This window comes from Triturus cristatus, chromosome 1_2 (genome assembly GCF_964204655.1).
Source record: "Triturus cristatus chromosome 1_2, aTriCri1.1, whole genome shotgun sequence".
NCBI classification, from domain to species: domain Eukaryota; kingdom Metazoa; phylum Chordata; class Amphibia; order Caudata; family Salamandridae; genus Triturus; species Triturus cristatus.
Window position 1 is genome coordinate 252,459,853 of NC_140580.1, and position 26,207 is coordinate 252,486,059.

Sequence of the window (26,207 nt, forward strand, 5' to 3'; positions counted from 1 at the left end):
GTCGGGACCCGACGTAGAGTGGAGGGCTGCCCGTTCTCTGATGCGTTGCAACAATGCCGAGACCTGTTGCACGGTGAACGCAGATGGCTGTTTGGAGCCGGTCGGCACCTTGGAGGTAGGCGTTGAAGCAGCACCCGACTTCTCTGCAGCCATGGGGTCATCGATCCGAAGGGAGCTATCGACGCTCGTTGGAGTCGATGACTTTGCAGGCGCCGCCGTCTTCGACGGCGACGCAGACGGGGTGGCCACCTTGACTTTGGTGGTTGGGGCCGATGTGGTGAGCTCGGCACCGAAATCCCTTTTTGCGCGGTCAGAGCCGATGACCTTTGCCGGCGTCGAAGGAATGGATGGCTTCGCGGCCTTTGAGCCGATCACAACCAGTTTCACTTTCGGTTTCGATGGAACTTGTGCGATGGATGGTTTCGGTTTCGCTGAAGGGAATCCAGTCGTCTTCGATAATAATGGCTCTTGCAAAATGTTCGAGGCCGGGCCTGAAGGCGGGGCCGAAGAACCGTGAGATTGATCTTGGGTAAGGCCCGAAGGCGATCCCTCGACCTGAGCCTTATGACGACGTATGTTTTCGGCCTCCGTATCGACGGGTTGGCCTAGCTCCTTGCTGGAGCTATCTTCCTCGGCCCCAAAGGCCTCATCGTAGTCTCCTACCTCTTCGACGACTTCTTCTCTCTGAAAGATCACCTCATCGTCGTCTTCCGATCGGGAGTCGTGTTCGGAAGCGGGGCTGGAGTCTACGTCTTCTACGCTCTCAGCGTCCTCGTCTTCGGTGCTAAAGATGTTGGCCGGGGCAGGCGCCGATTGCTGCGCCTCCAATCTTGCCGCCCGTCGATTCCGGAGAGTCTTCTTCGAATGGAATCGGGCACAGGCCATACATTTCGACTCATCGTGATCCGGTGAGAGACATTTGTTGCATACCGGGTGGACGTTGATGTGTGGGTATTTCGCGTGGCATAAAGGACACCGTTTGAATGGAGTCCTCGATTCCATCGTCGTTCGAAGTTCGATGTTCGGACCAAGCGAATCCGAAAAGCTGGAAGAAGGTGCTAAAGCACTAAAGAAACTAGTCGATACCGAACTGGAACAGTACCGACGATAACTAAAGGCCTTTTGGCCTTAAACTGAATTTCCTAACTTGAGCTAAGATAAGCACATCCGAACCCAATGGCGGAAAAAAAACAATCTAAGGATGGAGAGGATGCCCATGCGCACTATGGTCCAGGGGAGGAGACACCTATCTCGTGATACTTCGAAGACTCTTCCAGGACAACAATGTGCAATCATCCGGACCCAACACTAGGCGGCGATCTATGCACAGATATGAATTCAGCAGCCCACATGCCTCGAACATGTATTATACATGGAGCAAAGGTTTAGTCTATTAAATCAAACAAAAGAGTTTTTTGCACAGCAGACATTTTGAACTCGAATATTTGAAGGTGCTCTCATAAGGGATAATGAAGAAAATGGCAGCTCAGTGAATTAAAATACTCGCCCAGGATCACATCATTTAAAACCAGTTTGTAGGTCATGAGCATTACAATTAAGTCGAGTAAGTTATTTAAGTCACTAGACCTGCAGGTCTAGTAAAATTTTTATGATTTTTTTAGGTCTGAAAGATCATCAATATAATCATTTATAATGCAATATGTACAATTTACACAAGTACAGGTAGTCCCCACTATCCATCAAATTAAATCTTACATTTTTACAGGCAGCTAAGCCAATTGCTCTAGATGCCCTGTTCAGTAGGTAGGAGTCATGTTGGGAGTTACATCCTAAGCCGCGAGCGAGCCTGGGTTCTAAGAAATTTTGTAAAAGTTAGGGGCGAGCAAATAGCGCATTTTAAACACAATTTTCACATACATTTGCTCAAAAGCCACTGGGGTGCCAAATCAAAGCCTAGTGCAGGGAACGGAACAAATTATTTTTAAAACTGTACACTGGGTGCCCTTGTATGTCAACAGTTACCGCCAAATGCTAGGCAGTATTTTGTCATGGCTGCCTCCAATATTACGCTGTGTTCAATGGGTGACCGATGTGTCAAAAATGATCAACAGTATTTCAGGGCCAATGTTAGACCTGTCATCCTTAGGGTGGTCTTCCCCCAAACCTTTTGCCTGCTTATCTCCTCTTCTTGTTGGACTTAAAACTGAGGACTTTATCACTGCTAACCAGTGCTAAAGTGCATGTGCTTCTCCCCTAGACATGGTGACAATGGTGTATACCTGATTGGCATTTAGTTTACCTGTAAGTCCCTTGAAAAGTGGAATACTATATACCCAGGGCCTGTATATTCACTACTCCTAGTGGTCAGCAAGCACTGATCGTGCCACCTACACAAGTAGCCCTCAAGTCTCAGGCCTGTCACTGCAGAGCCGTTGAGTGCGGTTTTACTACCACTTCACCTTAGCATTTAAAACCCTTTTCCAATCCTTTAACTGACCTTTTATTACACACAAGTCACCCCTAACATAGCCAGGAGGTAGCCCATAGGGCAGGGTGCTGGGTAAGCAAAAGGTAAGACATGTCATTTTAAGTTTTGCATGTCCTGGTAATGACAAACCGCTAAATTCATTTTTCACTGCTGTGAGGCCTACTCCTCTCATAGGTTAACATTGGCAATTCCTTAATACTCTTAAGTTGCAATTCCAGATTAGAAAAGAGTAGTTGTGTCATGTTTTATATCTTTGGAATGGTAATGATAAATCCTCTACTGGTAAAGTTGGATATAACATTACTATGTTAGGAATCCAGATTTTGGAAAGAGTATATTTATTATATTATCAAATCACAGTTCAAGTCAATAACCCTATGAACCAGGGTAATTATATGAAAAAAATTAACTGAGGTTCACTCAGAAGCACATCTCACTCATATAGTCATGCTATAAAACTGAAAATAAAAAAAAACTAATTTAGATTCTACTACCAACGTGCCAATGGTCCATTAAACAATAATTAAACCAACTCAAATAGTAATAATACAATTTTTCATTCAATTCCACAAAACCGCAATTAACAAACAAAAAATAATCATTAGAGTGCAAGGCAAAGAAACTGATAAGTACTATACAGAATAATAGGCTGTCAGTATTTAGCAAAAAAACACCTAAGACTTGGATCAAATACGGACTAGATTCTATATAGATACATGACAAAACAAACATTAGGCCTTTTACAGCAGTCCATATTATGTAAATACAAGTTGACGTTTCAGCCCAAGGGTAGACTTGGCCAGGGCTATCATTAGGATAAAGTATCAAATACATTTTGGGGGAAAAACAATGAAAAAGTTATTTAAAAGTTGTCTGATGCACCAAAAGATGCAAGTGAGCGAGAGAAGGAGTCTTGAAACACCATCACCAAGTGTACAGGCTTATCTTGAGAAAAGAAGTAAATTAAATTAATAAAAATAAATACAAATTATAAAAATAAATATAAAAATGACGGCATGATCACAGTCCACAGCATGGTCCTGCACAGAAGTGAATGCTTTTTCCATAAGTCACAAGCCAAACAAGGAGAAGATTCACCACATGCAAAGCAGTCAAGTAAGTCAGGATGGAAAACTTACAATGTACTTGCAAAAGCAAAGGACAATCTCACCAATGAGTGACTAGAACGGTAAACCAAGGAACCAATCTTACTAAGAACTACCTAGTCAAAAACATACTCTGGATTAGAACTGACAATTGTTAGTAAGTATGTGTGACTCATTTTATATAAACGTATAATCTAACAGCAGCTGCGGACAGGTACTTAAAGGGGACCAGAAGACTCGACCACAGAAGTCATCAACTCGCAAGGGCCTTTACTCACTATCGAGAGCTAATGAGGACACCAATAACTGAAGGCACTGGGAGATGGGGTCTGTTTAAACAGAAAAATCCTCTAAATTGTTAAATAGCAGCGTGTTGAGAAACGAGCACAGCACATAAGAGGACCAGAGCTGGCACGAACTGGAACGGAAGACACCGAGTTCAAATACCGCTATACTAACGGACGTTAGTGATGTTAAGAGGGTGGGGATAGTTTATCCAATTAAAGTAGCAGCAGGAGAGGCAAGATGGCGGCCGGTGGTTCGGCCGAGTGAGCTGGATTTATGCACTCCCCGCGGTGACTCCCCTCACTGATATTGCCACAAAGATGATTTTGCCCAGAAGGATTAATCTGTAAGGCACGATGCCGCAACCTTCAAGGGGAGAGAGAAGCAGTGTCCGAGTGTGCAGCTGAAATAGTCTATGGAGATGAATATACTTACTGCGGCGTCTGCTGTGATCTGGGCACGTAGTGGAGTCTGGCGTTTTTTCCCCTCGCATCGGGGGAGTTGGTGTCCGTTCGTTTCTCTGGCTCTGGTGGCTGGCGGGCCCTCTCAAGCCACTTCAGGAATGCCGCCGAAAACAGCAGCCCCATAGGTCCTGACAAAGAACTCTAAGCCCCGCGGCGGCAAATCTGCAGCGAACGCGGACTTCGCAGCCGGGAGTCAGGTGAAGGTAACGGCTCCGGGTGCCGGGCTGAATGATAGCTCTGACCTTAATTTGTTGTCCAGCTCTAAGACTCCTGCGGGTAAAAATTGTTCTCCCTCTATCATTTCGCCCACTGTTAAACAAACGGCTCCTCTGTTAAGTGAGCAACCAAAGCCTCGGCACAGCTTTTAAATAAGTCTGCTGATAGCGGGATACAACAGACTGCAGACACTGTCCTCCGCCCTAGTCTAGAGGGAGATAAATCGGTGGACACGACGAGTGCAATGCCGGTGAGTCACGGTAGTCAATCAGCGATACGAAGCGCTTTGGATTTGGAGGTTAAGACTTCAAATGTGGTGGCTGGGTTATCAGGATGCATGCTGGGACCTGTAGTTCTTCCTCCTAAATCTACTGAATTTCCTGCAATGGTGGTAACTCAAGATGGGCTAGGTATTGACCAGGCTGGGTCTAACCTAGATAATGACTTATTAGATAACTTTTTCTCTTTATCAGATGAGTCTACCACATCTGACGATGATGTGACCAGCAGGGATTGGGCAGAGTACGAGCACAGAGAAACGGATGATTGAATAACAGGTGGATATATGAATATGGCCCCTGGTGGTACAGTTCGGAAAAATAACAAGATCTTGAGTGGCGAGGGGAAGGATCTAGGGGGCACTATATTTGATAATACCCCTAATGCCTTAGGGGAGAACTTGGCATGGGATTATTCATTCTCCACTGCAAAGCCACTCACTCCAGACCAGGAAGAGGGCCCAGGGATTTCTGCCACGTTTAACTCATCTGACCCTCCTAAACCCATTACGCTGGAAATGATTTATGAGACGATGATCTCACATAGAGCGGAGACTAGGCTTGAGAATGCCAGAACACAGAGTGCCTGTCGCAAACGACAAAACGCCATAAGACGCATAAATAAGTCAAGTGCTGAGATTGGTATTAGAGTTAATGAGACTGAAAACCGCATCTCAGCTCTGGAGGATGAACTATCAACGCAGAAAGATTTGGTGACCGCACTAAAAAAGCAAAAAGATGACGCCACTTGGAAATGATCTGATCTTGAAAATCAGATGCGACGGAACAATTTACGAGTGTTGGGTATTCCGGAGGGGGCACAGCGGGATGATGTTAGATAATTTATTATTCAACTGTTTACAGAGGCTTTCCCGGAGCTCTCCCAGTGGGATTGGGGGATAGAGATTCAGAGAGCCCACCGATTCCCTATCCTTAGAAAACAACAAGCTGCCCACTCAGGACAGGAACCTGCATATTCTCGTGCCATCTTGATTTCAATCAATAATTTCTTTAGCGAGAGAAGCTGTTTACGATCTGGCGCGCCCAAACCGTAAGAGATTGGCCAAAGGGATTCATTTTTTTGTTAGGCCAGATTTCTCTCACGAAACAGTCTCTCGCAGATGGCACCTTCGCCAACTAATACCTATGTTTCAAGCTAAGGGTGCGCAGGTGTTCTTAATGAACCCCGCAAAGCTAAAGGTTGTGGTTCAGGGCCAAAACAGGTTGTTTTTTTCAGAAATATTGGCTAAGGAATATCTGCAACAGTTGGCGCCTGTGAGCTGAAGATAATAACGTGGCTTAAGGTGGCAAAGTGTGCCTTAGCTATAGCTATGGTTTTTTTTTCTGGGCAAGGGGTAGCGCGGGTGAGTTTCCAGCTCCGCATCACTAGGACCGTAGTCCTATTGTCTCATTATTGGGAGGGTGTGGTGGGAGGGGGGAAGGCAGATGGTGGGGTGGGGGGTTTTGGTAGGGTGGAGGGAAGGAAGGGGTTGAGGTGTGGGAGGGGAGGGATAAAAGGAAAAAATATGTTCCACAACTGTTTGACTTTTTTCTGTGTTTTTTTGTTTGATGTATTCATGACTATGTTTACTAAAGGGCTCCTAAATTTTGAATTTAATGGCTAATATCGCTTAAATATCATCTTTATAGGAAAAAGTTGTATGAGTTTGGGGAATCTGCAGGGAGACACTTAGCTCAAAGGATTCGGGCAAAAAATCAAATATCCAAAATTAACTCGATCTACAATGACCAACAGGTATTAGTTCATGAACCCCTGGCTATAATGAAAGTTTTTCATCAATTTTACTTGGATTTATATAGCCAGCCGGATGTTGGTGATCTCCCACCTGACTTCGGGTTACCAGTGCTGGAATGGGATAGGCTTGATCCTGCTGTGGCAGAAAGATTGGATTTGCCATTTTCTACCGAAGAAATCGAGCGTGCACTGTTTAAATTGCCCTCGGGTAAGGCGGCCGGACCGGACTCTCTTCCATCAGAGATTTATAAGACCTTTTTTCCAGAACTCCGTGAGGACTTACTGAATACTTTCCAAGCGGCTAGATTAGGATTGTCACCCCAGTCATGGGATGCTGCCCATGTGGTTATATTTCCGAAGAAGGGGAAACCTCCTGATCAACCAGGTTCATACCGCCCGATATCGTTGGTTAACTGCGACGGCAAACTATACGCCAAATTGTTAGCAAATCGTATGGCCCCGTTGGTTGCTGGTTTGGTATCACCGCAGCAGCATGGTTTTGTCCCAGGGCGGGGGACGGTCGATCATATTAATAGGGTCATCGCACTTCTCGACGTCGCGCAGGTTGACTCAAGATTTCTGGGTCTTGTCCTGCTCGACGCCGAGAAGGCCTTTGACCGCGTGTCTTGGAGTTTCTTATGGGAGGTTATGGTACACTTAGGATTTAACCCAGGTTTTCTTCGGGCTCTACAGATCTTTTATCGGTCCCCTACTGCAAGGATATGTGCTATGGGCCTCAAATCGGAGGAGGTTAAGATCAGCAGAGGGACCCGACAAGGTTGTCCTTGTTCCCCTATTCTTTTTGCTTATTACATTAATCCGTTCATTAGAATGCTCGATCTTAATTCACAGATCCCCCCCTTTATAGCTCAAGGCATGAAGTACAGCGTTCTCGCTTACGCGGATGATATAGCGGTTATTACGTCTGATTTAAATACTGCCTTACCCACTATAGAACAACTAGCGGAATGTTTTGGCAGATACTCTGGGTATAAACTCAACAAAGCTAAGACACAATGTTTGTGCACGGACCAAACGATAGCTCTTGACAGCAGGATTGTGGAAGAAGTGGTTTACTTGGGTATTAAGATCAGGCCTAAGCTGGAGGATTTGGTTAGTGTTAATTGGATGGATATATTGGACAAAACTAAACATGCATTGGAGTCATGGCAGAGTCTTCACCTAACTCTGGTTGGCAGAGCTAATCTACTCAAAATGATTATATTACCTAGAGTACTTTACTTTTTTCGTGTTGTTCCCCTTTTGATTCCTGGACGCCAGATTCGTCAACTACAATCGGTTTGTGAAAAATATCTTTGGGCTCCAGGCAGAATTCGCAGAGCTTCACGCTTTATGACGCTGCCATTAGCCCGCGGTGGGTGGGGAGTACCGGATTTTGCTCTATATCAGACCTCATGTTTACTTTTAAGGATGCGTATTCTCTTGACTGGAGAAGAAATGTCTAATGTGGCAGAAACACCTTCAATTTATCAACTTACGCTTGGCTCGATTGCAAAAAAATGTTTGATCTCCAATATTGATGGTAGCTATTACAAGCGCACCCGGTTCAAAACTATTATCTCTGCTTTCAATGTGTGGAAATCTGTTAGGAAAATATCTAACATACCCAAATTTATGATATACACTCCACTTAGGGCACCTTATTTACTACCTTCTATCTTCGCGGATTCGGTTGTACGATGTTGGTACTCTAAAGGTATCACATGTCTGGGTGACTGTTTCTGCTGAGGGTGTTTTTCTTTCTTTTAACACACTTAGATAGCAGTTTGAGTTACCTAATAATCAATTTTTTAAATATTTACAGATCCGTGATTTTCTTTATAAACGTACCACGACGCTGTCTTCCATTCGTATTATTGATGCTATTAGATCTCAATCTCGTATTGGAATTATTTACAAGGAGCTTATAGCATATCGCACCGATGATATTGCCAAAACTAATGAGAAATGGTCATGTCGACTTCTATCTATATCTACCAACATTCAAGAATCTATTAAAATGGCTCATATGGTCCTTTACTCAGCGTCATTAAAAGCCCAACTATACAAAACTATCTTTAATTTATACCGCACCCCGGCGGTGATGATGAAATGGGGTAGCTCTTCTTTATATTCTAATTCGGGTGAATGTTTTCGCTGTAAAACTTGCAAAGCTGATATAGTTCATGTGTTTTATGATTGTCCTTCTTTAACACCTTTTTTAAATCAAATTTCAAACTTTTTGGGTTATGTGCTTGGCAAATCTGTTTCATTGTCTTCGAATTTAATCTTATTGGGTATTGGGGCGGAAGCTACCCAAGGGCATCCCCTTTTTGAGTTTTGTTTTTTTCTTTTTATTATAGCCGCTGTGATACGTTTGTCAATAGCTTGGTTGCAGCCACAAGCACCGAGTTTCGATATATGGCGCTCTAAGTTATTCAATCTGTATAACCTTGAAACTAGTATCTATATGCTGAAAAAACCATGTAAGAGACGATTTGGTCTTACTATTTGGCGCCCGTTAAAAGATTATTTTGATGAGTAAATAAGTATGATTAGCTCTGTTACATATGATAGCTATGTGTAACTATTCTTGGTTTTTATGTTTGTTAATCGTAATTGTATGGCTGTTGTGGAACATTAATAAATTAAAAATAAATAAATAAATAAAGTAGCAGCAAGCGTGAACCTGAGCTACCGCAGGTACAAACTGGAATGCGGCTTCACTAATGGACATCAGATATAGGGATAGACTGTCCTATCATGAAGCAGCAAGTGCGACAACCACGCTTGTGCAACAAGGTTACGAATTACGGAAAATGCAGTCCTGCTGCTGTGGGATTTATCAAGGACACAGCAGATGCTGGAATGAAACCGGCTTATTTAAATTTAAAAAATGACACCATAGAAGTGCCATAGATAATTAAAATATGAGCTGGAAGCCAGGAAACAAAGCCCTTCATATATAGCTAGGTCTTGTTTTATGGCCAGATGACATCTTGACCAGCTGCCCACATCAAAGGCAGAAACAATGTCAACATCTTAAATACAAATGCTGCGCAGCATTAGAGTGTAATTGTATAGAGACGTGGTATAAATTATCCAATTTACAGAGTAGCTAATGCTACAAGGCCAATCCTGAACTGCTGCGTATACAGCCACAGCAGTAAATTGGAAAGCCAATATACTTTCAGACGCCAGGGACACAGGTAGATAGAAATACACTATTAAATCATAAAGCACCCAGTGCGCATTACGCATTTGTGAAACAAGGCTAAGAATTGTAGTTAGCGCAGTCCAACTGATTAGGACTTCTCAAAAACATACAATAATAGAACAACTTCAACTTGAAAAACGACTACAGAGAAATACCATAGACCTAAACAGTGGCTGGGTACCAAACACCAAAGCCCTTTATAAATAGCTGAAATTATTATGTAGCCTGATGACATCTCGTCCAATTACCTGCATCAAAGGCAGGAGCAATGGCGCAATTTCTAGGACAAATAGCCCCTAACATGAGGAAGCCATAGTACCGAGACTGGTGGAGCGCCTCAGGCCAAAGGGGAGATTAAGGGGGCTGAGGCCCAACCAACAGTAGTGGGCTAATCCCTAACAAGATCAAAACTAGTATGGATGAGATCAAAGCCACAAAACCAAGGTTAAAAAAGCGAAAGATATAGAACCACACCAAGATCCAAGAGGGAGAAAGCATTTCTGATATACAATTACCCATCTATGTACAATGAAAAAAATTTAAACAATTATATTGAAGCGACACAAAATACTTATATAGCAGTAAAGTAGGAACTGACACAATCACACACATCCCACAATGGATATCATTTCAATATCAGAGTATATTAATCTGTATTGTTTCATCATTTATATTGAGGTCAGTGATAGCCTAGTTACGAGGTCGATCCATTTACATTCAAGTGCCCCAGAGTTCAAGAAATATTGGTCACTTTTCCAGTCTTGCCATCTTCCTCGATGATTTGCAACTAGATTTTTTGATTTCGAATGGGCCTTTTGCTGAAAATGTTTTACAATGGTGCGGTGGTAAGCCCACATTGTATTCGGCTTTGATGTTGTAAAATCCTGCAACAAATGTGCTAGGTCGTCATACCAATGTAAAGTTCACCACATGGACACCATATGGCGTAGATAACATTTTTAGAATTACATTTAGTATGACAAGTCAAAGTAAATTGCACATTTAAGTGATGGAATACTTTAATATCACATGTATATTCACATACACTGTATGCTCTACATTTGTAATGTGCCAAAATAGGATTGCGACCCAAACACTGAGCAATTTGATTCCTTAGAGTAGGATCGACTGGTTGTGCTGCCTTAACTAGATGGTCTCTTAAATTCCTACCTCTCTTGAAAGGGCACAGGGACATCAAGGTCAGTCTCAACAGATCTAAGAATGTTCCAATTGAAGAGACCCAACATTTTAAAGTTGATTACTAGCAGGAGAAAATTGAGTAACATAGGTCAATCCTAAGGAGATAGTATGATGTCCCCCAGAGTGAATACAAAGTACTTTTTCGTGCTCTATTGGGCAGCCGTTTAGGGTAACCTCATTCGAGAAGACTGTAGATGAGAAAATCCGAATCTCTAAGAAAAATCATCTTTCCTAGAGCAATTCCAACTAATAAGAATGAACTTCCCATAAGGCAAGTTATCCCTTCGGCTGCGTGGATGAAAACTGGTATATTGTATGGTGTAATTCTGTTCTGTAGGCTTTTGGAATAATGACATATTGATGTGTCCTTCGTCATGTTTCACCATTATTTCCCTAGAGCTTGATGGGAGAGTAAACTGAATGTTGGGATTTTTTTCATTCTGCTATTGACGGAAACAGTTGAGTTCAGAAGGTGTTCCTGACCAGATCGTGAAAACATCTTCAATGTACGTTTTTAAACTGTTATATTGCCAGCAAATCTGTGATCATTAGGAAGGAACCTTTTTTCAAAATCATACATGTATAGTATAGCTAAGTCTCCAAAGAACCCCCATGCGCAGGTAGTATTCAGCACAGAATTTTAAATAGATTTTTTTTTGCATGGCAAAACTCCATAAGTCATTCATAAATTCTGTGAGGACACACAAAGGGGTGGGACGGCGGACAAGGAGGTGCCTTATTACCCCTATTGCTTCAAGTTAAGGGATATTTGTCTATAAGGACATGAAGTTCAAAGTAAACAGAATTTGCCATGAATGAATGAATGAATGAATGAATATTAGCCTTATAAAGCGCAACTTATCCTGAAGGCGTCAAGGCACTGCTGGGTGGGCCATCAGACGAAAAAATGCATCGAGCTCATACTGATGGACTGGTGAAAAGCCAGGTCTTCAAAGCCTTGCGAAAAAGAGAATGGGACACCTGTCCAGAAATTGAAGAGGGGAGGGAGATCCAGAGCCGAGCAGCAGCCACGAAGAAGGCTCTGCCCCATCTAACTTTCTAGAACCTAGGGACTACCAATAGATTTTTAGTAGTAAACCTTAACTGTTTGGTAGGAGCATATCGTCGAATAAGCCCTCTAATGCTTTCTTAACCTAAACTATGAAAAGCCTTTTGGGTAAGACAAGGGGCCTTAAATGGCATTCCCTAGTTTAGAGGGAGCCAGTGCAGCTCACAGACAGCAGCTGAGACCGAATGGGATTTCGGTAAGTCCATCACCAGCCTGGCCGCCGCATTCTGCATCATCTGCAGGCGATGAACAAGCCCCTTGTTAATGCCCAAATAGAGGGCATTACAGTAGCCCAGTCTCTATAACACCAGGGTAATGACTGCCTGCTTTCGAGATGTGAGAGAAAGAAAACAAAAGATTTCCTAAGAATCCTAATGATCCCAAAGCATGTGGACACAGTTCTGTTAACCTGGGCACCCAAGGTGAGAGAGTTGTCCACTATAACCCCAAGATTTTTCCCTTGGGACACACAGCGGGGGCAGGGGCCAAGCTTCTGAGGCCACCAATCATTTGACCAAAGTTCGTGTTGGTGTCCAAAGATTAAAACCTTTGTTTTCTCCCCATTGAGTCTGAGATAGTTCTGCATCATCCAAGAGGAAACTGCCTGCATGCAGTTTTTGAAATTGGTGGCAGAAGCCTCTGTGCTGTTAGTGATGGATACCATGATTTGGGTTTCATCAGCATAGGACAGCACCTCCAGCAGAAAGGATCTAACGACCCTGGCCAGAGGGACCACATAAATGTTAAAGAGAGTCGGGACTCAATGAGGAGCCCTGGGGCGCTCCACAGAACAACTGGTTGGGGGCAGAGTAATATTGATCCATTTTTAGGTCTCACCTAGCGACGCAGCGCGAAAGCGCGGTCCCTAGCGGGATCTATTGTTATGGACTTGCTTTGGAAGGGAGACAGGACATGTGCACGCGCAGGAAGGAATGCAATTATGAACGCGCCCGTGAACGCGCACCACAGCGTTAGATTAACTTGCAGGACAGGGGCTGTGCACGTGTATAGCTGGCACCATATGCGTGCACATCTCCTGTCCAGGCGCGGCGCGCTTACCACGTACAGCATGCCTCACCCCACTCACCGGCTCTTGTGGGGACTGTACGCTGCTCCCCGGCTGGTCTTGCCTCACCACCCGGTCACTGCAGCAACACGCGGGGCTCCGTCTTGCTCACAGGAGCCCCGCCTGAAATCCTGCGACGGCCGCACCATGCAGCATTCACGAAGGCGGGGTGGGCTCCCGCCGGACTTCCTATACTGCGGCATTCACGAAGGCGGGGTGGGCTCCCGCTGGACTTCCTCTACTGCTTGCCAGTGCGGGGTGGGCTCCTGCCTCACTTGTCCACGCGGGCTGAAACACACGGGCTCCCTCAGCTCACGGGAGCCCCAGACACTTCCGGCCGCGCGCTCCATGCCCCGGGCAAGGTTGCCTGACTTCCGGGTCGCGCTGAGAGTGTCCCGGAGCAGGCTTCCAGAACAGCTTGGGCTGCAGGCAGCGAAACGCGGGGTGGGCTTCCGCCTCATCCTTTTACTTTGGTCGTTACACAGCGAGTCTTTTTTAGTCTGTAAGCATTATTTGATTTAAATAGTTGCTCCAGACAGTGCTTTGTCCATAATAACTAAAATAGTCAATTCATCACCTTCATTTAATGTAACGTCATTGCTCATTGTTCATGTCGCATACTGACGTGTGCCATCATATATAATGTTTTTAAAACCTTGTGACTGCTAATGTGTGACTGTATTGGACTGCTGTCCTCTACCGGAGGCACCTTTAGAGCTCAAGCAAACCCTTTTAGGCGCTGAGTGTTCAGAGAGGAGCAAAGGATGGTTTTAAGGCCAGGTGAAGATGTCTGCATTTAGCTGACACACCCTCTCAGTCGAGAGGCGGGGGACTCGATATTCCCGTGGCTTGAGTGGGGTTTGATTTGTAGAGTGGGTTTTCCAATGTTGGAAGTTGATGAGGGGTTCAGGGTAGGTGGGGTGTAAGCGGCCCTCTATCGCAACTTGGGTACATTAAAATTATCATAATATAACCTCGAGTGATCCGTTGTAGGGGTGGAGCTCGAGCTAACCCCTGGTGTCTGCCACCCAGTTGTCTATCTGCCAAAAGATCTCAGTAGGGGTAACAGATCTCACACCCGTCCAGGCATCTTAGCTCGATAAGTGTTGAAGGTATTGTAGTATGTGGTGTTGGATTCATGAGTTTCTCGTCCTGGTGGACTAAGTGGGAACGGTATGATGGTGTGTGCCTGTGTGATGGTGTGTGCCTTTGTGTGTGAGCGCCTAGGTGTGTGAGCACCTGTATGTGTGTGTGAGCACACGTGTGTGTATGAGCATGTGTGTGTGTGAGCGCCTGTGTGTGTGTGCCGCAGTCGTCTGTGTGCACGTGTTGGCACCTGTGTGTGTGCGCGCTTGTGCGCGCGTGTCTGTGTGTGTGTGTGTGTGTGTGTGTGTGTGTGTGTGTGTGTGTGTGTGTGCACCTGTGTGTGTGGAAAAGTCAGGTGCTGGCGGAAAGTAACTGGTTGATACAGTCCACCGAGAAGCTGTTCTGTTCAGGTGGGCTGCTTTCTGAGAGGATCTTGTAACAAGCATTTGCAATGCAATAGGTCTCGCATTTACGCAAATTTCAGCTATTGGCATTGTAAAGGACAACGCCTTTTATTTAGGTTTTGGGTTTTAAAGTATAAAAGGCATTGTCATTTAAAATACTATTAGCTTAAACTCTCGCAAATGCGAGACCTATTGCATTGCAAATGCTTGTTACTATTTGTGCTTGATCATTAAGAAATGAGGTGAGCAGCTTAAGAGCACCGACCCCCACTTCCTTAAGCAGATCCACCAATCTCAGGGGGGATATGGTGTTGAAAGCTGCCGTAAGGTCAAAAAGGATCAATAGCGTGATATGTCCCGCATCAACCTGGACACGGATGTTATTAAGTACTGAGGTTAACACCGTTTCCGTGCTATGATCACTTCTAAAACCATGCAGCGAGCTATCGAGCAGGTGATTTTTCCCCTGATAGGAACTAAAATGCAAATTGAGATGTTTCTCCAGAATTTTTGCTGGGACCGGTAATAGGGAAATGGGGCGGTAGTTTTTGAGTTCTGCAGAATCTAGAGAAGGTTTTTTTAAAAGAGGTTTGACCACAGCAGTCTTCCAGGCAGTAGGGTACTGCCCAGCTGAAATAGCTGCATTAGGTACTGAAGTAAGGTGCAGAACAATAATCTCCCTCAGTGGACAGGGCTCCAACGGGGAGCCAGACGTGATTACACCAAGCAGGTGGTCCGTGTCCTCTTTTGTCACTGGGGGGGGGGCAAGTAAATTGCCCGCCTCTGCCGAGGTTACTAAGTTATTGTGAACGAGGGGGGAGTTGCCAGAGACTAGTTTAGGGGTTTCAGTGTTAACGGTCTCCAAAGAGGAGTATATTTCCGAAATCTTAGAATGGAAAAAACTAGCCATTCTATCACAGAAGTCCTGGGAGATGTCAGTAAGGAAAGTGACTGAGGGGGTGGAAAGAGACTTAATTACATTAAGAAGCTCCCTAGGAGATTTAAGGGATTCCGTGACCTTGGAATAAAATAAAATTTCCTCTAGGATTGCGCTCTTATATTGACTCCATGAAGGGATGATTTTGAAACAGTTAATGAAATGTGTTGTGTCCCTGCTATAAATTGATGTTTGAGGAACAAATGGTTCAATGAAACAATCAATGTATTGACAGAGGGGTTCCAACAAAGAACCAACACTGAAATACTGGGGGGAAATCCCAGGGAGGGGGTCTGGGAAAATCTTAGGCAAAGTCAATCAATTAATCAACCAGTGGTTTGTATAGCGCAGCTACTCACCCGTGAGAGTCTCAAGGCACTGGGGTGAGAGGGGAGGTGCAGCTCCGTAGGGTGCTGGGATCACTCGAGGAGCCAAGTCTTGAGGTCCCTCCTGAATTGGAGCAGTGTAGGGCTTTTCCGTAGGTGGAGTATAGATAATATGATTGCCTCTTGGGCGAAGAGTAACTCTTCGACCAAGATGCCCGTTTCATATACTTCGCAGAAGATTCTGATGACTAAGATGAAGTTTCAGTCATTTAAAAAGAGCTTTGGGTTTTGGTATTAAGCCACTGCTTAGATCTACGGTATTTCTATGTAGTAGTTTTTGGAGCGGATGTCCAATTGTTGTATGTTCTTGACAACTCCTAATCAGTTGGATAGGGGCGGCTTCTCCATAGGGGCCAAAAGGGTGGTGACCCCCTCCCCCCCCCCAAATCATGTCGCACCTGCATCTTATTTCTTAAAATATCACAGCTTTCATATGTAGCGAAACTATCTCACTGATCATTTGCTTACATGTAAAAAGCTGCATTGTTACCCTGCTCCAGAAGAGGGCTCCCTGGGGCAGTATTGCGCATGTGTCAGGCGTGGGCTTTTACAGGTCAAGCTTCTGAGGCCACCAATCATTTGACCAAACTTGTTGTTGGTGTCCAAAGATTAAAACCTTTGTTTTCTCCCCATTGAGTCTGAGATAGTTCTGCATCATCCAAGAGGAAACTGCCTGCATGCAGTTTTTGAAATTGGTGGCAGAAGCCTCTGTGCTGTTAGTGATGGATACCATGATTTGGGTGTCATCAGCAGAAAGGATCTAACGACCCTGGCCAGAGGGACAACATAAATGTTAAAGAGAGTCGGGACTCAATGAGGAGCCCCGGGGCACTCCACAGAACAACTGGTTGGGGGCAGAGTAATATTGATCCATTTTTAGGTCTCACCTAGCGACGCAGCGCGAAAGCGCGGTCGCTAGCGAGATCTATTGTTATGGACTTGCTTTGGAAGGGAGACAGGACATGTGCACGCGCAGGAAGGACTGCAATTATGAACGCGCCCGTGAACGCGCACCACGGCGTTAGATTAACTTGCAGGACAGGGGATTTGCACGTGTATAGCTGGCGCCATATGCATGCACATCTCCTGTCAAAGCGCGGCGCGCTTACCACGTACAGCATGCCTCACCCCACTCACCGGCTCTTGTGGGGACTGTACGCTGCTCCCCGGCTGGTCTTGCCTCTTCACCCGGTCACTGCAGCAACACGCGGGGCTCCGTCTTGCTCACAGGAGCCCCGCCTGAAATCCTGCGACGGCCGCACCATGCAGCATTCACGAAGGCGGGGTGGGCTCCCGCCGGACTTCCTCTACTGCTTGCCAGTGCGGGGTGGGCTCCCGCCTCGCTTGTCCACGCAGGCTGAAACACGCGGGCTCCCTCAGCTCACGGGAGCCCCAGACACTTCCGGCCGCGCGCTCCATGCCCCGGGCAAGGTTGCCTGACTTCCGGGTTGCGCTGAGAGTGGCCCGGAGCAGGCTTCCAGAACAGCTCGGGCTGCAGGCAGCGAAACGCGGGATGGGCTTCCGCCTCATCCTTTTACTTTGGTGGTTACACAGTGAGTCTTTTTTAGTCTGTAAGCATTATTTGATTTAAATAGTTGCTCCAGACAGTGCTTTGTCCATAATAACTAAAATAGTCAATTCATCACCTTCATTTAATGTAACGTCATTGCTCATTGTTCATGTTGCATACTGACGTGTGCCATCATATATAATGTTTTTAAAGCCTTGTGACTGCTAATGTGTGACTGTATTGGACTGCTGTTCTCTACCGGAGGCACCTTTAGAGCTCAAGCAAAACCTTTTAGGCGCTGAGTGTTCAGAGAGGAGCAAAGGATGGTTTTAAGGCCAGGTGAAGAGGTCTGCATTTAGCTGACACACCCTCTCAGTCGAGAGGCGGGGGACTCGATATTCCCGTGGCTTGAGTGGGGTTTGATTTGTAGAGTGGGTTTTCCAATGTTGGAAGTTGATGAGGGGTTCAGGGTAGGTGGGGTGTAAGCGGCCCTCTATCGCAACTGGGGTACATTAAAATTATCATAATATAACCCCGAGTGATCCGTTGTAGGGGTGGAGCTCGAGCTAACCCCTGGTGTCTGCCGCCGAGTTGTCTATCTGCCAAAAGATCTCAGTAGGGGTAACAGATCTCACACCCGTCCAGGCATCTTAGCTCGATAAGTGTTGAAGGCATTGTAGTATGTGGTGTTGGATCCATGAGTTTTTCGTCCTGGTGGACTAAGTGGGAACGGTATGATGGTGTGTGCCTGTGTGATGGTGTGTGCCTTTGTGTGTGAGCATCTATGTGTGTGAGCATCTATGTGTGTGAGCACCTGTATGTGTGTGTGTGAGCACCTGTATGTGTGTGTGTGAGCACGTGTGTGTGTGTGTGTGTGAGCACGTGTGTGTGTGTGTGTGAGCACGTGTGTGTGAGCACGTGTGTGTGTGTGAGCGCCTGTGTGTGTGTGTCACAGTCTGTGTGCACGCGTTGGCACCTATGTGTGTGTGCGCGCCTGTGCACGTGTGTGTGTGTGTGTGTGTGTGTGTGTGTGTGTGTGTGTGTGGGGGTGCACCTGTGTGTGTGGAGAAATCAGGTGCTGGCGGAAAGTAACTGGTTGATACAGTCCACCGAGAAGCTGTTCTGTTCAGGTGGGCTGCTTTCTGAGAGGGTCTTGTAACAAGCATTTGCAATGCAATAGGTCTCACATTTACGCAAATTTCAGCTATTGGCATTGTAAACGACAATGCCTTTTATTTAGGTTTTGGGTTTTAAAATATAAAAGGGATTGTCATTTAAAATACTATTAACTTAAACTCTCGCAAATGCGAGACCTATTGCATTGCAAACGCTTGTTACTATTTGTGCTTGATCATTAAGAAATGAGGTGAGAAGCTTAAGAGCACCGACCCCCACCCCTACTTCCTTAAGCAGATACACCAATCTCAGGGGGGATATGGTGTTGAAAGCCGCCGTAAGGTCAAAAAGGATCAATAGCGTGATATGTCCCGCATCAACCTGGACACGGATGTTATTAAGTACTGAGGTTAACGCCGTTTCCGTGCTATGATCAGTTCTAAAACCATGCAGCGAGCTATCGAGCAGGTGATTTTTCCCCTGATAGGAACTAAAATGCAAATTGAGATGTTTCTCCAGAATTTTTGCTGGGACTGGTAATAGGGAAATGGGGCGGTAGTTTTTGAGTTCTGCAGAATCTAGAGAAGGTTTTTTTAAAAGAGGTTTGACCACAGCAGTCTTCCAGGCAGTAGGGTACTGCCCAGCTGAAATAGCTGCATTAGGTACTGAAGTAAGGTGCAGAACAATAATCTCCCTCAGTGGACAGGGCTCCAACAGGGAGCCAGACGTGATTCCACCAAGCAGGTAGTCCGTGTCCTCTTTTGTCAGTGGGGGGGGGGGGGGGGAGGCAAGTAAATTGCCCGCCTCTGCTGAGGTTACTAAGTTATTGTGAACGAGGGGGGAGTTGCCAGAGACTAGTTTAGGGGTTTCAGTGTTAACGGTCTCCAAAGAGGAGTATATTTCCGAAATCTTAGAATGGAAAAAACTAGCCATTCTATCACAGAAGTCCTGGGAGATGTCAGTAAGGACAGTGACTGAGGGGGCGGAAAGAGACTTAATTACATTAAGAAGCTCCCTAGGAGATTTAAGGGATTCTGTGACCTTGGAATAAAATAATAATGTTTCCTCTAGGATTGCGCTCTTATATTGACACCATGAAGGGATGATTTTGAAACAGTTAATGAAATGTGTTGTGTCCCGGCTATAAATTGATGTTTGAGCAACAAATGGTTCAATGAAACAATCAATGTATTGACAGAGGGGTTCCAACAAAGAACCAACACTGAAATACTGGGGGGAAATCCCAGGGAGAGGGAGGGGGTCTGGGAAAATCTTAGGCAAAGTCAATCAATTAATCAACCAGTGGTTTGTATAGCGCAGCTACTCACCCGTGAGAGTCTCAAGGCACTGGGGTGAGAGGGGAGGTGCAGCTTGGGTTGTTTGCACGATTTGGCCACACTTGCCCGCGTCCTGGTGCTCACCTGTGTGCCTCCTGTGGTTCTTGGGGCTGCTGCCTCACCTGCTGGCCTCTGTTTCTCCCTCCCGCCGTCGCTGGACATCGCGACCGCCGTGTGGGGGGAGTGCAAGACGGGACTATACTATCCAGGATCCTTTGCACCCCGGAAGCGGAATCGCCGCATTTTCACGCCCGAAGGCGCTACTATACTGACTCCGCCCCCGGCAGAGCGGGGGTTGTTTGCACGATTTGGCCACACTTGCCCGCGTTCTGGTGCTCACCTGTGTGCCTCCTGTGGTTCTTGGGGCTGCTGCCTCACCTGCTGGCCTCTGTTTCTCCCTCCCGCCGTCGCTGGACATCGCGACCGCCGTGTGGGGGGAGTGCAAGACGGGACTATACTATCCAGGATCCTTTGCACCCCGGAAGCGGAATCGCCGCAATTTCGCGCCCGAAGGCGCTACTAAACTGACTCCGCCCGTCGCGGGACCGCGCGCGGGCGGCGCCGTGCTAAGCCCGGGCAAAGGGCGGGCCCTCTGTGGCCCTCAGAGGCACGAAGAGGACGGGACAGGCCACGTTATTAAGGTGTCAGGTATTTGTCCCTATCACCCTTTTGTTGGACTCGGTGAACTGCTTTGCCCTATGAGCTTAGGTGACGATCCATAGGACAAGGAACTGATTGATGCTTTTATTAATTCATTTGGCCACCTCTTATTCGTATAGGCGTCATTGCAGCCTGGTATTGTTTAATTAATTTTTAAATATCCAGAGGTATCTGTCAAAATGTCGAAACCCACATTAGGCAAAATACCTTCCACTGCCGGAACACTTGATAATTATCTGGTGAAAGTCGTTACCAAAATAAATAGCGAAAGACGCAAATCACTAGGACAGGGTTCTACTCTTACTTCCCCCTTACTGGTCAGTACGCCCACTATATTATCCTCGCCCTCTCATGGTGCTAGCTGCAGTATTGAAGAACACGATTCGGCAATCCTGGCAGAACTAGCTCCTCTTTCTTCTGAATTAGAGCGGATTCAAGCTAATATGGCTGACCCAAAAGATTCTAATGAGGCTCAATTAGAGAAGCCCTTGGTTCCGGCAACCCAGAGAGTGTTGAGACCTCGTAAATATACACAACTTAAAAGGGGAGGTGGTCGAAATAGCCACAAAAAAACAGGCCCTTTGCCCATAGATGGGGATACTTCAAGGGAGGTTCCGCTAAACAACTCCACAACAAAAATAGACTCTGAACAATTAGATTGTCTGATTGGTATCATGGAGGCTAAAATTCTTAAGATAGTTGAACCCTTAGTGACTAAAATTGGTGAACTATCGGCAGAAATTGAAAGTTTACGAAACCTTCTGGGTCCCCGCAGTGATTCATCTGTAAATGCTAGTATTGCAGCTGGGGGCCCAAGGGGAAACATCGAGCTATACAAGTCCCCTAAGGAAACACTAAACCCAGTTGAATCCCCAGATGTTGTACCCCTGATAGTAGTGAATAAAATCACACCTCTAGATACTCGCCCAGAGAGTAAGAGGGAAACTAGGATCAAGCACACAGTGGGTGCACAACCAGATTTACCCCCTGAGTGTGCCCCACTTGTGGCAGTGCTGACTAATGTCCCACCTCTGTTAGAAGCTGATCTGTCAAACAAACTAGAATCCCACGAATCCTTAAAAAATAAATCTGTTTCGTGGTTAAACAAACAGTGTGGGTTCCCTGTAGAGTTATCACACCAGACACTAACTACTAGGAGAGTTTCATGGATAGGGCGCTCATGTAAGAACATTAAGGGGGACTGTGTCATCATAAACTTTAGTAATCCATTCCTAGTTAATAATGCCCTGTTAAGAGCTTCCTCGCTCCCATATACTGACCAGGGTATCACTCTTCGCCCACTGGGATACTTTTACATATATCGGACAAAGCAGCCCATAAATGATCCATCTAGGGGCAGAGAAATGAGTTCTGAAGGGCAGATTGTACATGGTGTTGCTACATCCAATCGTTATCAACCTTTGAGTGACTTAGACTCAAACGATTGACTTGATCCTGATCGGGACCTTCTTACACCTACTATAGAAGTTTCTATTCTGACCATGGAGGAGGATCAGGGGACAAATGGAAATCAAATGTGCACTGGGGAGGAGGGTACCCTAAATGTTATGATTATAGAGGGGAATGGCCATGGTGGCTCTACTGACGGCTTGGTGGGAGTGTTACCCCAGCATCCAGGTACGAGGGTTCTTAGTTGGAATATAGCTGGGCTTAATAGTAAAGCAAATGATCCACTGTGGAGGAATTGCTTATTAGGTTGTGAAATTATTGGGCTACAAGAGACCTGGGATACGGAAAATACTTTTTTGTTGGACGGGTATGCCGCTTTATGGTCAGCTGCAGTGGCTTCTTGTAGGGGGAGGGCAAAGGGTGGCCTCTTAACCCTTATTTCATTGACACTTGAGGGAACCTATACTAAAGTGGAGACAGGTTCGCCTTATTGCCTTGCAGTGGAAATCCAAACTAACTTAAATCGGAACTGGCTTATTGTTAATTTTTATAATTCTTTTGTCAAGAGTACGCCAAATGAACATTTAGTCAGTCTATATGATTTCTTGGAAATGTATAATGTCAACAACAGGAATCCTTATTCGGTTATTGTGCTGGGTGATTTTAACGTTCATCGTTGTTTAGGTAATTGCTTTGTTTGGGACAGTTTAGGTCCACCAAACCAAGAAAATATTCATTTTGAACATACCCCGCAGGGTTTGTACCTAGAGGACCTCATCGCTGGAAATGATTTGATCTACCCCGTCAAGTATACAGAAGATATCCCCACATATAAAGGAAGTGGCCTGGGGTCCACTATTGATTATATTTTTGTGAGTATAAATTTAGTTAACAGGGTGAGCCAGTATAAAGTCAGCTGGTCTACTTATGGTGATCATAATCCTGTCCAGGTGACTTTGTCTGAAGATTTAAGGAAAAAAGTATCTGACACCCAGACTGTTGGAACTTTGGACATAAGGCCCATTGACCAAACACGTCGTCTGAAATGGTGCAGAGTGGTACCGAAGGACTTTAATGAAAATTTGATGGGAAAGGTTGGGGACGAAATGTCTACCTGTTTGAAAGAAGGTATTATAGGCGATGAGTTCTTGGTAGCCTACGGCAGAATTTGCTCCCAGGTCGATAGTGACCTTAAAAAAGTATGGAAGGGCAACCCAAGAACGGGGAGAAATGGTTTGATCATAATTGCTCAATAGCCCAACGGAAGTTGATGGTGGCATTGAAAGCCGTGCCACCTGACAAAGCGGAAATCGCTGCACTTAGGAAAGTTTATAAAAAGGCTCAAAGTAAGCGTAAAAATGAAATTAGGGAGGAAGCATGGAATGAACTTTTATCTATAGATGTAATTAAAAATAGTGCTAAATTTTGGTCTGTGGTCAATAAGCTTTTTTTTCTGGACAAAAGCAATAATGAGCTTGACTGTGGTATCCAAGAAAATAAATGGTTTAGTCATTTTAAACAGGTGTATGACGGAGATGGGATGATGGAGGGCCCAACTTTAAATACGGAGAAATATACTCTGTCCTTTACAGAATTGGAAGTCACACACGCCATCATGCAAATGACAAGTAATAAGGATCCGGGACCCGACGGAGTCCCAGTAGACCTTTTTAAATCAGATATAAAAACTTGGTCCAAGATTTTATTCAATGTCTTTGTTAATGCCTGTCATCTGGGTCTCCCCTCTACTTGGGCGAAATCGGTCATAATACCCATATACAAAAAAGGCGATAGAGGTGACCCGAGCTGCTATCGCCCGATATCCCTAATAGATTCTTCTGTGAAAGTTCTGGGTAGGGTGGTCCTTGCCCATTTGACTGGTTGGCTAGAGGAATCTGGAACACTCTCTATGGCCCAGTACGGCTTCAGAAAAGGGATGGGTACTATAGATCAATGCCTGAACTTGCAACTATTAATAGGCAAATATACGGTGGCCAAGAAGGGAGCATTATTGATAGCCTTTATGGACCTGTCATCGGCTTTTGACCGCGTAAATAGGTCAAAATTGTGGTCCCTGCTCCTATCCTATGGAGTAGACAAAAACATAGTCCACTTTTTAGCTGATCTACATAGGGATTTATCGGCCACGGTCAGGTATGATCAACAGGGCAATTGTACGGAAGATATACCCATATCAAATGGAGTTAGACAGGGGTGCATTTTGGCACCCCTGCTCTTTACCCTATACATAAATAATCTAGACAATGCCCTAATCGCCTCATGTAAAGATATTCCGTGTGCTGGGAAATGCCTGATTCCCGCACTTTTATACGCGGACGATGCCGCCTTACTTGCAAGAACGGCGGTGGGTCTTCAATTACTGTTAGACTCTTTTGCGGGTTTTATGAAGGCGCTGGATCTTAGTGTTAATTTTTCAAAATCGCATGTTATGGCCATTGGACAAAAATCTTCAAAGATCAAAACTTTTAAATGTGAGGGCCATATATTATCTAGGGTATCGTCATTCCCATATTTGGGTGTACTTTGACGATCAAGGATCCTGGGTAACCCAAATAACTGCAAAAAAGATCGTTTTAATGAGAGCGACCTTGGCTGTATTAGGTTTTGCCAGAAAGTTAGGTGCCAGGCCAATGAAGGCCCTTATTCAAATATATAGAGCCAAATGTTTCTCTCTAGCAATGTATGGAGCCGAGGTTTGGGGCATAAAAAATGTAAAAAGTATACAGATAGTTGAGGATAGGTTCCTAAAAAACCTCCTATCAGTCCCGAAAACAACTGCCAATTATAATACCCACCAGGAGCTTGGAATTGGTTTTGTAGAAGACTCTATTGCTGTGGCACCATTATTGAAATGGATAAGCATTTGGTTAAACCCGGACCTATTGCTCAACCGTACGATCAAGAAAGATTGTATGTCACTAGACTATGGGTTATGTATACCCTGGCTGAAATACATTCAGAAACTGGCAACAAAGTTGGGCCGTCCAGAACTATACCAGTCACCAGAAGCTCTAGTGAAAGGTGATATTAATTGGTGTAAGGAATCTTTTGTGCATATAGCTACCATGGATAGGGAAGGGAGTGAGCTGTCAAAGGTAACTGTAAGGGCTCACCAGCTATGTAAAACAACACCATTCATGGAACCATATCTAGGATACGTCACAAACACTAATCACCATTTTTTATTGACTAGATTTAGACTAAATCAACTGCATTTACTTTTTGGAGTACAGAAAGGATGGAAAAGGGTAGAGGACCTCGGCCCTTGCTTTTGTGATAACTTTTCATCACAGGATATTATACATTTCCTTTTTTTCTGTGAGCACTTCATTGATATCAGGAAACGTTTCTTACTCCCTATTTTAAAAAACAAAGGCTTTGTGCAGGTGAGACCTGCTTTTCTCCACCTTCAAATGCTAACTGATGTTTGGGAAACTTTTAATATTGCAAATTTTTTATCTGTAGTTATTAGATTCTTGAGGAAATGAATGTATAATCATACTATGTATGTCCTCTTTTAAACGTTTTAAAATGGAATTGTTTTTAATTGTACTATTAGCCGTTTTTTATAGGTTTTTAGGAGCAATCGATTTCTTAAAATGATCCCTGTACCTTCAACTGTTTTTATCTATTGTTATGTAGTATGCTTTTATGGTTTGCACTTAAACCGAATAAAGACTTTTTGACTGACTGACTGTGTTGTGTCCCTCCGATAAATTGATGTTTGAGGAACAAATGGTTCAATGAAACAATCAATGTATTGACTGAGGGGTTCCAACAAAGAACCAACACTGAAATACTGGGGGGAAATCCCAAGGAGAGGGAGGGGGTCTGTGAAAATCTTAGGCAAAGTCAATCAATTAATCAACCAGTGGTTTGTATAGCGCAGCTACTCACCCGTGAGAGTCTCAAGGCACTAGGGTGAGAGGGGAGGTGCAGCTCCGTAGGGTGCTGGGATCACTCGAAGAGCCAAGTCTTGAGGTCCCTCCTGAATTGGAGCGGTGTAGGGCTTTTCCGTAGGGCGAAGAGTAACTCTTCGACCAAGATGCCCGTTTTATATACTTCGCAGAAGATTCCGATGACTAAGATGAAGTTTCAGTCATTTAAAAAGAGCTTTGGGTTTTGGTATTAAGCCACTGCTTAGATCTACGGTATTTCTCTGTAATAGTTTTTGGAGCGGATGTTCAATTGTTGTGTTGTATGTTCTTGACAACTCCTAATCAGTTGGATAGGG

The 26,207-nt window shown here is 45.0% G+C and overlaps 1 protein-coding gene across 1 annotated transcript in view; it reads right to left on the reverse strand.

Moving 5' to 3' along the window:
• KIFBP (kinesin family binding protein) overlaps nt 1-26,207 on the reverse strand; it is a 517,175-nt gene that overhangs the window by 69,091 nt on the left and 421,877 nt on the right. The window lies entirely within an intron of this gene.